At 43.6% G+C, this 12,590-nt stretch overlaps 1 non-coding gene across 1 annotated transcript; it reads left to right on the top strand.

The window, feature by feature from the left end:
- Nucleotides 1-2,413: 2,413 nt before the first annotated feature.
- On the top strand, nt 2,414-2,551 carry LOC119923915. Its single transcript, XR_005449002.1, has one exon. It is a non-coding gene; the product is annotated as a small nucleolar RNA SNORA7 (small nucleolar RNA).
- The last annotated feature ends 10,039 nt before the right edge of the window (nt 2,552-12,590 follow it).

Here is a 12,590-nt window from a genome sequence, read left to right as displayed (position 1 = left end):
CCCATCCCATAAAGGCCTACGATGCCCACCCAACCTGGGGCTAGAACCCAGGCATCCTGAGCTCAGCTCACAGTTTTTCTACTAGATAACTCTGTCCTTTAAACTGTCCTGCCTGAAGTTTATGCCCTTTATATAAACTGACCGCAGATCTAGAGAAGCAGCATGGCCTAGTATATATGGCACAGGCCTGGGAATCAGAAGGGCCTGGATTCTAATCCTGGCTCTGCCACTTTTCTGCTGAGCAAATTGCTTCACTTCTCTGGGCCTCAGTTTCCTCCTCTGTAAAGTGAGTATTAAGACTATAAATCCCTTGTGGGACAAAGAATATGTCCAACCTGTGAGCCTGGCACATAGAAAGTGCTTAGCAAGTACCACAATCGTTATCATTATTATTATTTTTAATTCTAGGCTTCTGCAGGCTATTCTGGCTGATTGAAAAAAAAATGCTCAGATTGGTTCAGAAATGGGACTATTGTGGCTAAACTGATCATGCCAAATGCTTGGATTGCCATGTCTAGACTGGAGTTTGCTCAGTACAATCTCAGTTTATATCTCACTATATTTTGAAACTTGTAGTTATAACAATAATAACTCAAGTACAATAACAAGTTTAAAACAAGTTTCAGTTAGAGAAGCAGAGTGGCTTAGTGGAAAGAGCACGGGCTTGGGAGTGAGAGGACGTGGGTTCTAATCCTGCCTCCTCCCCTTGTTTGCTGTGTGACCTTAGGCAAGTCACTTAAGTTATCTGTACCTCAGTTACCTCATCTATAACATGGGGAAAAAGTGTGAGCCCCACGTAGAACAACCTGATTACCCTGTGTCTATTCCAGCACTTAGAACAGTGCTTAGCACATAGTAAGTGCTTAACAAATATCATAATTATTATTATTATTATTATTAAGACATAGTATAGTAGCAAATATAAGACAAGTACAATTAACAACATTGTAGTATAATACCAACGACAACACACTTCCTCTCCCTGGGGAAAGAATGAGAAAACAAGAAAGAGATATGAAGAGAGAAAGAAGATTGAGAGGCATACAGTCTGGAGATTGTTTTTGACAAAATCTAGTTTTTGACTAAAAAACTACAGTTGGCCACTTATACCTAACCCTTACTCCTTGAGAGAATGAGATTACTTTTGAGTGTTTGTAAGAGATAAATGGCCTCATTCACTGGGCCCACGATTCACATTTGTGAAGAGCCATTTTTTGATTTTGTCTAACTGGCCAAATTGTGAAGGACTAAATAAACCGCAAACCAAGAAATAAACACCCAAATTCTGAGATTAAAACACACCACTAGGAAGATAAACAGTTTTCTCCTAGCTAATCAGAGGAAAGTACATCTTCCAATGCTTCCAGAAACGTTCCCCAACACAACTCTGTAGATTCATTGCTACTGTCAAGAAGGGGGTGTTTAACAAGTAGTAGAAAAAGAAGCAGTGAAAAGAGCATGGGCGTTGGAGTCAGAGGACCTAGGTTCTAATCTAGGATCCACCCACTGTTTGACCTTAGACAGGTACTTAGCTTCTCTGTGCCTCAGTTCTCTCAACTGCAAAATGGGGATTTGTTACCTGGTCTCCCTCCTCCTTAGACAGTGAGCCCCGTGGGACCTGGTGATGTTGTATATACCCCAGTGCTTAGTATAGTGCTTGGCACATAGTGAGCACTTAACAAATGCCACAATTAGTAGGTCTAGTAGTAGTAATAATAGGCATTTACTATGTGCCAGGCACTGTACTAAGCGCTGGGCTGGATACAAGCAAATCAGGTTAGACACAGTCCCTGTCCCACATAGGGCTCAAAGACTGAATTTTACAGATGAGGGAACTGAGGCCCAGAGAAGTAAAGTGACTTGCCCAAGATCACACAACAGACAAATGGAAAAGCCAGGATTAGAACCCATGACCTTCCAACTCCCAGGCCTGTGCTCTATCCACAAGTAGTTGTTGTTCTTGTAGTAGAAGCAGCGTGGCTCAGCGGAAAGAGCCCGGGCTTTGGAGTCAGAGGTCATGGGTTCAAATCCCGGCTCTGCCACTTGTCAGCTGTGTGATTTTGGGCAAATCACTCAACTTCTCTGTGCCTCAGTTACCTCATCTGTAAAATGGGGATTAAGACTGAAAGCCCCACGTGGGACAACCTGATCACCGTGTAACCTCCTCAGTGCTTAGAACAGGGCTTTGCACATAGTAAGCGCTTAATAAATGCCGTTATTATTATTATTATTTATTTAGTAGCAGTGGTAATAGAGGTAGTGGCATTCACTGAGTGTCCATTTAATGTGGGAAGTAAAGAATGGAGATGTGACACATCTCCTTCACTCAAGGGGCTTACACTTTAAAGGAGGAGAGAAACATAAAAATATTTACTGGTATGTATATATATATTTACATATATATGTATATATTCCCCTCTCAGGATCACACCTGGAGAGGTCTCAGTACTCTACCAGTCTCAACTATGGAAAGAAGAGTCAAGCAGAGGCCTACCCATTCCAATCCTAGCTTGACCAGTGGCTAGTGAGTGGAAGACAATCTGCTACAAGTCTTAACCCCCCTGTGCTGGGCAGCAGCGGCAGAGGAGAGAGTCTAGGGTAGAGACTCAAGCTGACTACACAGAAGGAGGAAATGGTAAGCCACTTCTGTATTTTTACCAACAAAACTCCATGGATATACTTCCAGAATGATTGCAGATGGAGGTGGGAAGCTCTAGGAGAGATGTGTCCATGGCGTCACTCGGGGTCGGAGATGACTTGACAGCATAAGACAATATATCTATATCTATCTATTTATCTATTATGCACTTAAATGCATAATAGAGAATTATGACTGATATATGTATAGCTATATGATATATGTATAGATATATATGTATATCTTTGTAGATATATAGGCATATATATGTACTATATATATACGTATATACATATATATATATACATATATATATATATATGTTTTTATGGCATTTGTTAAGCATTGACCAAGTGCTGCGGTAGATAAAAGCCACTCAGGCTAAACCTGATTGCTAGGGATGGTGTAAATGAATTCTAAAGTGCTAGAGTAGGCTGAAGAGATGATACGTCTCAAGGTTCTGGGGAAGTGTGTTAGAGGTGGGATTTTAGGAGAGATTCACTTAAGGAGAGAGCTGTGAACGGTACAATATGGGGAGGTTGTTTCAATCTTGTCCATTATTACGCTGTCATATTTGTTCTCTGTTGTATCTGGTGCTGTTTTTGTGTTTGACTTTTGCTTCATTACCCCGCAGAAGCTCTTTTTGTATGGTATTTGTTAAGCTCTTAATATATTCAAGGCACTGTACTAAGCACTGGGGTAGAGACAAGATAATCAGGTTGGACACAGTCCATGTCCCACATGGGGCTCACAGTTTTAATCCCCATTTTACAGATGAGGTAACAGAGGCACAGAGAAGTGATATAACCTGTCCACAAACAAGGCCACACTGATTTGCCATCAGCCCCTACCAACTCCTCTCAAACAGCAGGGATGCCCCGCACTCTTCCACATCTTGTACTAGGAATAAGTGTTTCTGTCAGGGAGGGAGAACACAGTGTTGGGAGAGGTGTGTCGGGGTTCTTGGCCTCATCAATGGCTCACAATCCTCCTTTGCTCTTGGACAGCAATCTGCAGAGTCGCACTAGACTCCATTTAGTTTAGTGGGTATGCAGGGCAGTCCCCATTCCCCCAAATCTGTCAAAATTCCTGGATAAGCAGTCGTTGCGGGGTCCCTAGAGGGTTGGTTAGGGATGAAGAGGGAAAACTAGTGAGTGCTGGATGATTCATCCCTAATCAAAAGGATGGGTGTCCAGGACAGCAACCATCCCACAGTTCCTTCAAACATCCCAGGGCCAAATTCTGGGCTAGATTGGCCAGGAAGCTGGACTAGTAGGGACCCTGCTTATCCTGTTATGTCTGCTTGATTCAAATGCATAGATGCAGTGAGGCCGTGGTGTCTAGAAGGGAAAGAGTGTAGCACTAAAGTGCAGGATCCCTGAGTTTGGATTTCACTTCCTTCATCACCCAGTTCCTTCTCTGCCTCTGGCAATAATCACCCAGAATCCTGGGGGGTGGATGGACCACTTATTTTATTTCATAATCTCACTGGGGGATTTTAAATCCATTCAATGAAGAGTCTGAGAGGAGAACTATTTGGATTTGTTTTACTCTGGCCTCAAAAAGCTTTGATTAGAGTTCTTCTCTAAGGAAAGGACCACATTTAATTGCACTCTTCAGTAACCCACAGTGCTCTGAGTTAGATTCCCCAAACAAGCCATTGCCTTGTGGACTCAGTTTACATGGGTTAAGTGGCCTACACATTGTATTACCAGCTCATGTGATACTCCAGTAGTGACTGATTTGGAATGGATGTTTCCTCTGCCACATCCTTCCCATCAATACCTCTACAATGATTGCGTGGAGCGTCGTCGTGTTTATTTGGACTGGCTTTGGGTGAATAATGTTAATTCATGCTGGGATTTTATGAGGACAGGGAAGAAGGATACTTATATTTGACTTTTCTTTAATCCGTGTGGCTGCTGGACAGCCCTCCAAACTATATTAAAAGAAAAAGGGCAGATCTGAGTCTTTGAATAAAATGAGCAATAAAACCAGTTCTTGTAAAGTTGTTCTCGCATCCACTTTGAATCATTTAATTTAATTCACATGAAGTGTAACCTTTCTTCTAAATGAAGTCACTTTTGGAGGCGGAAGGAAGTGCCATACCCAGTTTTCTCTCTTTATAAAGTAATGACCTTTAATTGATGTCTTCATAAACCCTATGAACTGAGACCCTCCCCACTCTTCCCTACTAATGATTGGGAGTAAAGCGAGGTATATATTAAGGATCATAAGAACACAGGAAGTGTTGTTAAAATGCCACTGGATATGATGCTTCTTTCCACCCCAGTTTCCAGTGGTTGCTCACTGCTTCTCGCATGGACTACGGAGTTCTCAGTTTCTCCATTAGCCGTTCCTTGCTACATCCCAGCTCCAGCTCTTTGCTCTTCCCAAGCAAACCACTGGATCATTCCTCACTCGTGTTCTCTTGCCTCTGACTCAGTGTTCATGCTGTTTACTAATCTAGACTGCTCTCCCCATTTACTTTTACCGCACCATGCCTCTCCCCTCCCACAAAGCCCTCCTGGAAAAGTGCCTCTTTCATGAGACCTTCCCTCTTCAACTCCTCACCTTCCAGATCATGCTCTCTCATGAGAAGCAGCTTGGCTTAGTGGAAAGAGCCCGGGCTTGGGAGTCGGAGGTCATGGGTTCTAATCCCAGCTCTGCCACTTGCCAACTGTGTGACTTTGGGCAAGTCACTTAACTTCTCTGTGCCTCAGTTACCTCATCTGTAAAATGGGGAATAAGACCATGAGCCTCACGTGGAGCAACCTGATTACTCCAGCTCTTAGACCAGTGTGTGGCACATCGTAAGCGCTTTACAAATACTATCACTATTATTATTATCAATTACTTCAGAACTAAGGAATATATGTCTATTATGGATTTAATTATTTAATTGGTTCTATCCTTCCACTCAACTGTGGTTTACCCATTGATTTTGGATTATTATCTCTGTCCTTACATTAACAGCTCTGTGAAGATAGGGTCTGTGTGCAGTGAGTGCTCAATAAATAGGGAAGCAGCATGACCTAATGGATAGAGCACAGGCCTGGGAATCAGAAGTACCAAGGTTCTAATCCCACCCGTGTCGCTTGTTTGCTGTGTGATTTTGGGCAAGTCAGGTTGGACATAGTCCATGTCCCTCACGTGGCTCACATTCTTAAGTCCCATTTTACAGATAAGGTAACTGACACAGATAAATTAAGTGACTTGCTTAAGATCACACAGGAGACTGGGTCCCACCTGGTTAGCTTGGATGTACCACAATACCGAGAACAGTGCTTGACACATAGTAAGTGCTTAACAAATATCGTTATTATTATTATTATCATTATTAATGATAAATATGACTGATTGATTGGATTGTGCCTTTTATCTCTGTGTACTCCAACCATCTAAAACAGTGGTCTGCACAACGTTGGGGCTCAGTTAATACTTTTGATGGTGATTCTGACTGATGGGTCAGAGCCACAGTTGGTCCACTCAGACCAAGATTCTCTCTGGGACACTTGGAGAAATCGTGTGATAGTCTGACTTCTAGATGCACGTCCATTCCTGGGAACAGAAAGATGAAGGAGAAATCTATTAGGACTCTCCATAAAGGGCAGGACATGAATCAGTCAATCAGTCCAATCAATCAATCGTATTTACTGAGCACTTACTATGTGTAGAGCACTGTACTAAGCACTTGGGAGAGCACAACACAACAGAATTAGCAGACACATTTCCTGCTCATGACAAGCTTATAGTCTAGAGGGGGAGACAGACTTTGAAATGGATGACCTTGTCACATGCGCTGAAATCAGAGAGCAAATCAGACGAAGAAAATAGCCCCCCACCACACACATACTTTAGTGGATCCTATCCAACTGTGCCCTATAGCCTTATAGAGATGCTGTGAGGTCAGGAGTTAATTTCATGTGGCCCTGGGCTTGAAAAACATGCTACAGAGGGGAGAAAGAGCATGTCCTTCAGTCACTGAAGCAATCAATCAATGATATTTATTGAGCTCTTCTTGTGTGCAAAGCACTGTACTAAAAGCTTAGGAGCGTATCATACAACAGAGTTGGTGGGCAAGATCCCTGCCCACAGTATGCTTACGGTCTAACAAGGGAGGACAGACATTAAAATAGATGATGGTTAGGGGAAATAGAAGGGAGTATAAGAATATTTACATAAGAACTGTGGGGCAGTTCAAGAGCCTTATTGCGGGATGTTGCCAAAATCTTGATTTTAACTCATTCTTAATCTGAGGAAATGCTTATTTTTCATAAGCACTTTGCTGTGCCCAAAAGCAAGCACTTGATGCGGACTTCTGTCTGATGGCCAGGGCCTTTCTTGGAGGAGTGTTTGATGCCTCCTCAAGTGAGAACTCCCTTCCACCCGAGAATGAAGTATTCAGAGGCACCGAGTGAGCCCACCAGCTGTCCAACGAGCGTGGTTCCGGCACTGGCGTTCACCCACTAGAGTAGGATGGGCACGGTGCCAACTGTGTCTCACGGTAGCGGAACTCAGTGTCTACCATTGTTAATTTTCCCTGGGCACCGTGGGGACATGTGTTTCTGATTCCTTTCTCTCCCTTAATTGTGACCTTTCCTTGGCAATACATTTTATTAGGAACCCGGTGTGACGTTGCTACTGATACTGAGGCTTATGAGTTTAATCAGCATGAACGAAGCCTGGACTCGAATGGCTACTTATTAGAGAAGCTGAGGTAGGCTTGGGCCTGAGAGCCCCGTAAGCCATTAAGAAACTAATAAATATGTCTCTTGTACTTTCAATTAAAGTCAGAAGAAGTGAGCCTCCTCTCTGTGTGCCAGATTGGCTTTGGGCTGGTATGCATTTGTCCCTTACATAACAAGTGAATTTTATAATAAGGAACACCAGAGAAAATATTCTTTATTTATTTTATTGGTTGTCCCAAAGCCACGCTGGCAAACAAAAAGCTAATAAAGTAAAATTGTCTCATCTGGTTCTTGTTTGAAAATCGAATGGTGCAGCAGAGGGTTAGAACACACCAATAGTAACCCAATCTAGCCCTTGCATAACCTAAAGGCAAGAAGAGAAGATTTCACTGGAAAGAATGGCCAACTATCTGAAGGTTCATTTGGGATTTGAACCTACCCATAGGAGTGTTCTAGATGAACCTCAAGATCCCTACAAACCTCCTAGTGACAGTGTCTAAGGGATATCTACAGATGTCCTTTGTGTTCAAAGACAATGCTGCTGACAGAGAAAATCCAGAATCCATCCATCTGTGTGAGTGCCACTAGATGGTCTGCAGACACAAAAAATCATAGTGCACATTTGCTACTGTTTTAGTCTAGTGGGGTTCAGCATTAAGGGTGTTACCACCCACCTTTTCATCACAACATTTCTTTATGACATAATAATAATGATGATGGCATTTATTAAGTGCTTACTATGTGCAAAATACTGTTCTAGGCACTGGAGAGGTTACAAGGTGATCAGGTTGTCCAACAGGGGGCTCACAGTCTTAATCCCCATTTTACAAATGAGTTAACTGAGGCACAGAGAAGTTAAGTGACTTGCCCAAAGTCACACAGCTGACAATTGGTGGAGCCGGGATTTGAACCCCTGACCTTTGACTCCAAAGCCTGTGCTCTTTCCACTGAGCCACACTGCTTCCCCAAGAGAATGCTCTTCATGACAGACCACTACTTTCCCCATCTTTAAAGCTCCACTATAATCACATCTCTTCCAGGAAGCCTTCCCTTTCAAACCTCTCATCTCCCTAATTTTTCTCCCTCTTTGTGTGCCACCTAGGCACTTGGGCCCATACCCCTTAAGCACTTTGATACTCACTCCACCCCCACCTCTACAGTGCTTTATACTTACACTTTATTGCTTCTTCTACCTATAATTTATTGCAAAGATTGCCTCCCATACTAGTTTGTACACAACTTGAGAGCCGGGATCTCGTCTACCATTCATTCATTCAATCATTCATTCAATCGTATTTATTGAGCGCTTACTGTGTGCAGAGCACTGTACTAAGTGCTTGGGAAGTACAAGTTGGCAACATATAGAGATGGTCCCTACCCAACAGCGGGCTCACAGTCTAGAAGGGGGAGACAGACAACAAAACAAAACATATTAACAAAATAAAATAAATAGAATAAATATGTACAAGTAAAATGAATAAATAAATAGAGTAATAAATCTGTACAAACATATATACATGTATACAGGTGATGTGGGGAGGGAAAGGAGGTAAGGCAGGGGGATGAGGAGGGGGAGGAGGGGGAGAGGAAGGAGGCGGCTCAGTTTGGGAAGGCCTCCTGGAGGAGGTCTACCAACTCTACAGTAATCTCTCCCGAGCACTTAGTACAAGGCTCTGCACATTATAAGCCCTCAATAAATACCATTCATTGACTGATTGAATATTTTAGTGCCATGTGCTCTAGTTGTTTTGCAGCATTGGTGATGAGTTTGCACTGAGCTATCCACATTCTCTTGCCCAGTACCCAGGCACCCAACAGCTAACATTTTAAGGCATTTGGCAAGGATAGTCAGTGATCTTATGACACGATAGGCACAAGGGAGTGTAGTAAACTGAGCACTAATTATATTCAGAGCACTGCACTAAGCACTTGGAAGAGCAGCCCACAACAGAATTAGCAGATACGTTCTCTACCCATGACAAGCTTATAGTCTAGAGGAGACAGATTTTAATATGAATGATCTCCTTGCTTGCGCTGAAATCAGAGAGCAAATGAGACAAAGAAAATAATTCCCTCCCCTCCCTCCACCCCGCACTTCAGTATATATAGCATGACTCTGGGAGTCAGAAGGACCTAGGTTCTAATCCCGGCTCCCTCACCTGTCAGCAGTGTGACCCTGGACAAGTCACTTGACTTCTCTGTGCCTCAGTCCTCTCAACTGTAAAATGGGGGTTAAGACTGTGAAGCTCATGTGGGACATGGACTGTGTCCAACCTGATCAGCTTACCTCTACCCCAGTGCTTAGTACAGTGCCTAGCATATAGTAAGTACTTAACCAAAACATAAAAAAAGAACCTGTGTTACTGAAAAGTAAATTAGGGATGTTGGATGACCCATCCTTAACAATGAGGGTAGGAGTTCAAGGTCATCACTCAGGTCTTCCAAGAATCCTGTGGTCACTACAAGACACTGGAACATGGGTGAGCTAAATGGTGGGCCAATACTGGAATGATATTGTTCACATTTTCAGGTTCCTGCCCACAAATTCTTTACGTTGAACACCCCAGCTTCATTGCAGGAGGAAACAGATTCAGCACCAAGCAAGTTGACATAAATTTTAACCACCAAATGTTCCCAGAATGTTTAGTCTTTTCAGTGACTAGACCAAACTGTTCACGCTCTCGCCTTGGAAGATTGTAAACACAAATATTCCCTGGGTTTCCCTAGTCATGTTTTTAGGATGAAAATAGGGGTAGTGTGAAGGGAGATGCCCTCGATAGGTGATGGGTGTTTGTTGAGAGGAGGTTGTAACTGTTTCTTACATCTGTGAGGAAGGATGCATGAAAAATTATTTCCCAGTCCTCAGTGCTTTGGCTTCTGAATGGTCTTTTGAAGCCTGCAATGAGTTTAAGGGATATTAGATATTGGACAGGAAACAAATATGTCTGTGGGACAACTCTGCATTTAGTAAGGGAGAGAACCAGCACTCAGAGCAAACAAGGCTAGTCCATACCTCAAATTTGCTGTCTTTGTGGATTCTCTAGAGCATGTATGGTATTTGGATTTTCAATTTGGGCCTGGGACTTCTAAAGCTCGAGGGATGGAATGTAAAGCAGGGGGAAGGGGAATTCTCAGCCTTGTAAGTGTTTCACTGGAGGCGGGAGAACATAAATCGGTTTCCATTGTATTCTGTTGTCGGTCCCATGCCAATATCCAACAGGCTATCAACTCCAGTGATTTATCTGTGAAATTTCTAAACCTAATGCCAAAGAGGAGATGGATCTGATTTTACCATTCATCTTGGAGAGTTTGATCATGGGATTAAATCAGAGGTTTTTAGCGAAAGAACAAGCCCGCTGGGGAGATTTCAAATTACCACCCTGGAGATGGCCAATATGGGCAGCAGAGGAACTCTTGTGCATGTTTAGCTATTTCCTGCTGGTGCTTTCTGTTAGGGTAAAAACTTAAGGAGTCCAGCAGGAAGGGGAATAGCACCTCCTGCTAAATTGAATGTGGGCAAGAAGAGTAATAGCTCCTGCTGCTGCCTGAATTCAAGGTTAAGGGGGAGCAAATTGAGTAGTCTTCGGCAGCCCTGGAAACCTGAAATTTGAGAATTTGAAGTGGCAGCAGCAGCAGGAGGCTGAGGCAGAATTGGAGACAGAAGTCTCCTCTGCCTCCCTGCCATCAAGCAGTTTTTACCATGTGAGCATCAGGAGAATGATGTGGCCGATCAGATATTCATATTAAAGTCTGTCTTCCCCTCTAGATTGTAAACTTGTTGTGGGCAGGGAATGTGTCTGTTTATTATTCTATTGTAGCACTTAGTACAGTTCTCTGCACATAGTAAGCCCTCAATAAATATGATTGAATTGAATGAATGAGAAAATGGAAAACAATCTGAGCTTCCAGCCTTAGTAACTTCTTGGCCATGGGGTGTTGCTGTAGGGGGCATTTGTGAATCAGAAGGATTTGATCTGAGAGTGAAATCATCAAGCCACTTAAAGTGGAGAAAGACTTATGGAGTTGACAGAAGATTTGGGATTGTGGAACTTTCCATACATTGCTTGTGAGCTAGTTCTGTTTACGATAGGCATTATGGAAAGGGCTGGCAGGCAGCTGCTAGGTCTCTGGGCTTGGTGAGAACAGGCCTCCAAACTAAAAGATCCCAAAATTCCACATATGCTTCTTCCCGCCCATCTGCAAGTCACAGGAACACTTGTGTTGTGTATGTGCATGCGTGTGAGCATGTGTGTGGTGGGGGGGATGGCAGTGGTTGGGACATGAGGCTGAGGGACACTGCTCTGTGCTTGGCCCAGGTTCTGTGGCTGAATTCATTATGAAGGGACTCAAGAATCCCAACTGACGAGCACCTAACCTAGTGGAAATAGACAGAGGACCTGGGTTCTAATCCTGACTCTGCCACTTGCCTGCTCTGTGACCTTGGGTGAGTCATTTCACTTCTCTGTGCCTCAGTTACCTCATATGTAAATTGGGGATTTAAGACTGTGAGCCTCACGCGGGACAGGGGCTGTGTTCAACCTGATTAACTTGCATCCACCCCAGTGCTTAGTACAGTGCCTGGCACATAGTAAGTGCTTAACAAATATTATTATTATTATCAACAAATATAGTTTAAAAAACAAGCAAATAAAAAAAAATTATGCACTTGCCGCCAAACCGGGCGCTATTCCCTCCTGACCACAGTTGGCTCCAACTCTGGATTCACAGGTCTGTGCCCAAGTCGACCCCCATGGGAAAGAGCTGCTGCCAGGGAGAAAACAGGGGCAGGGCAGGGGAAGGAGTCTAACTGAAATCATCTCTCCTGCTTGGTGCCATGGGGCAGATACTCCCTAGAACAGGGATCTTCTCTGCTCTAGATGGAACGAGAAGTTCCACCTTACCACACTTTTGGACCAGGGTTCACCCTGGGTGCCGGGTCAAAGAGGATTGTGAATCCCATGAACCAACTGGGTGGTGGAAATGAGGACTCTTGGAGGATGTGTTTAGTATCCAGGTGTGGGAAAGAATGGATATGCTAACCACCTCCAGGAAACAATACTAAGCAGAGTGATAGCTCAGCAGAAGACAAATAGAGAGGGGATCCTCTACCCCAGAGCTTTGGCACTATGCAGAGTGAAGGGTCTTATAATCAGAGCCCTGATGGATTCCTCCGACAGTGTTACTTCTGAAAGCCAGCCTCAAGCTGGATTTGGCTGCTGTGCCAAGCCACTCTAAAGACTAACCAGACTCTACGCTGATCT

This window comes from Tachyglossus aculeatus, chromosome 2, assembly GCF_015852505.1.
Source record: "Tachyglossus aculeatus isolate mTacAcu1 chromosome 2, mTacAcu1.pri, whole genome shotgun sequence".
Classification (NCBI taxonomy): domain Eukaryota; kingdom Metazoa; phylum Chordata; class Mammalia; order Monotremata; family Tachyglossidae; genus Tachyglossus; species Tachyglossus aculeatus.
This window is presented reverse-complemented; position numbering and strand designations above follow the sequence as displayed.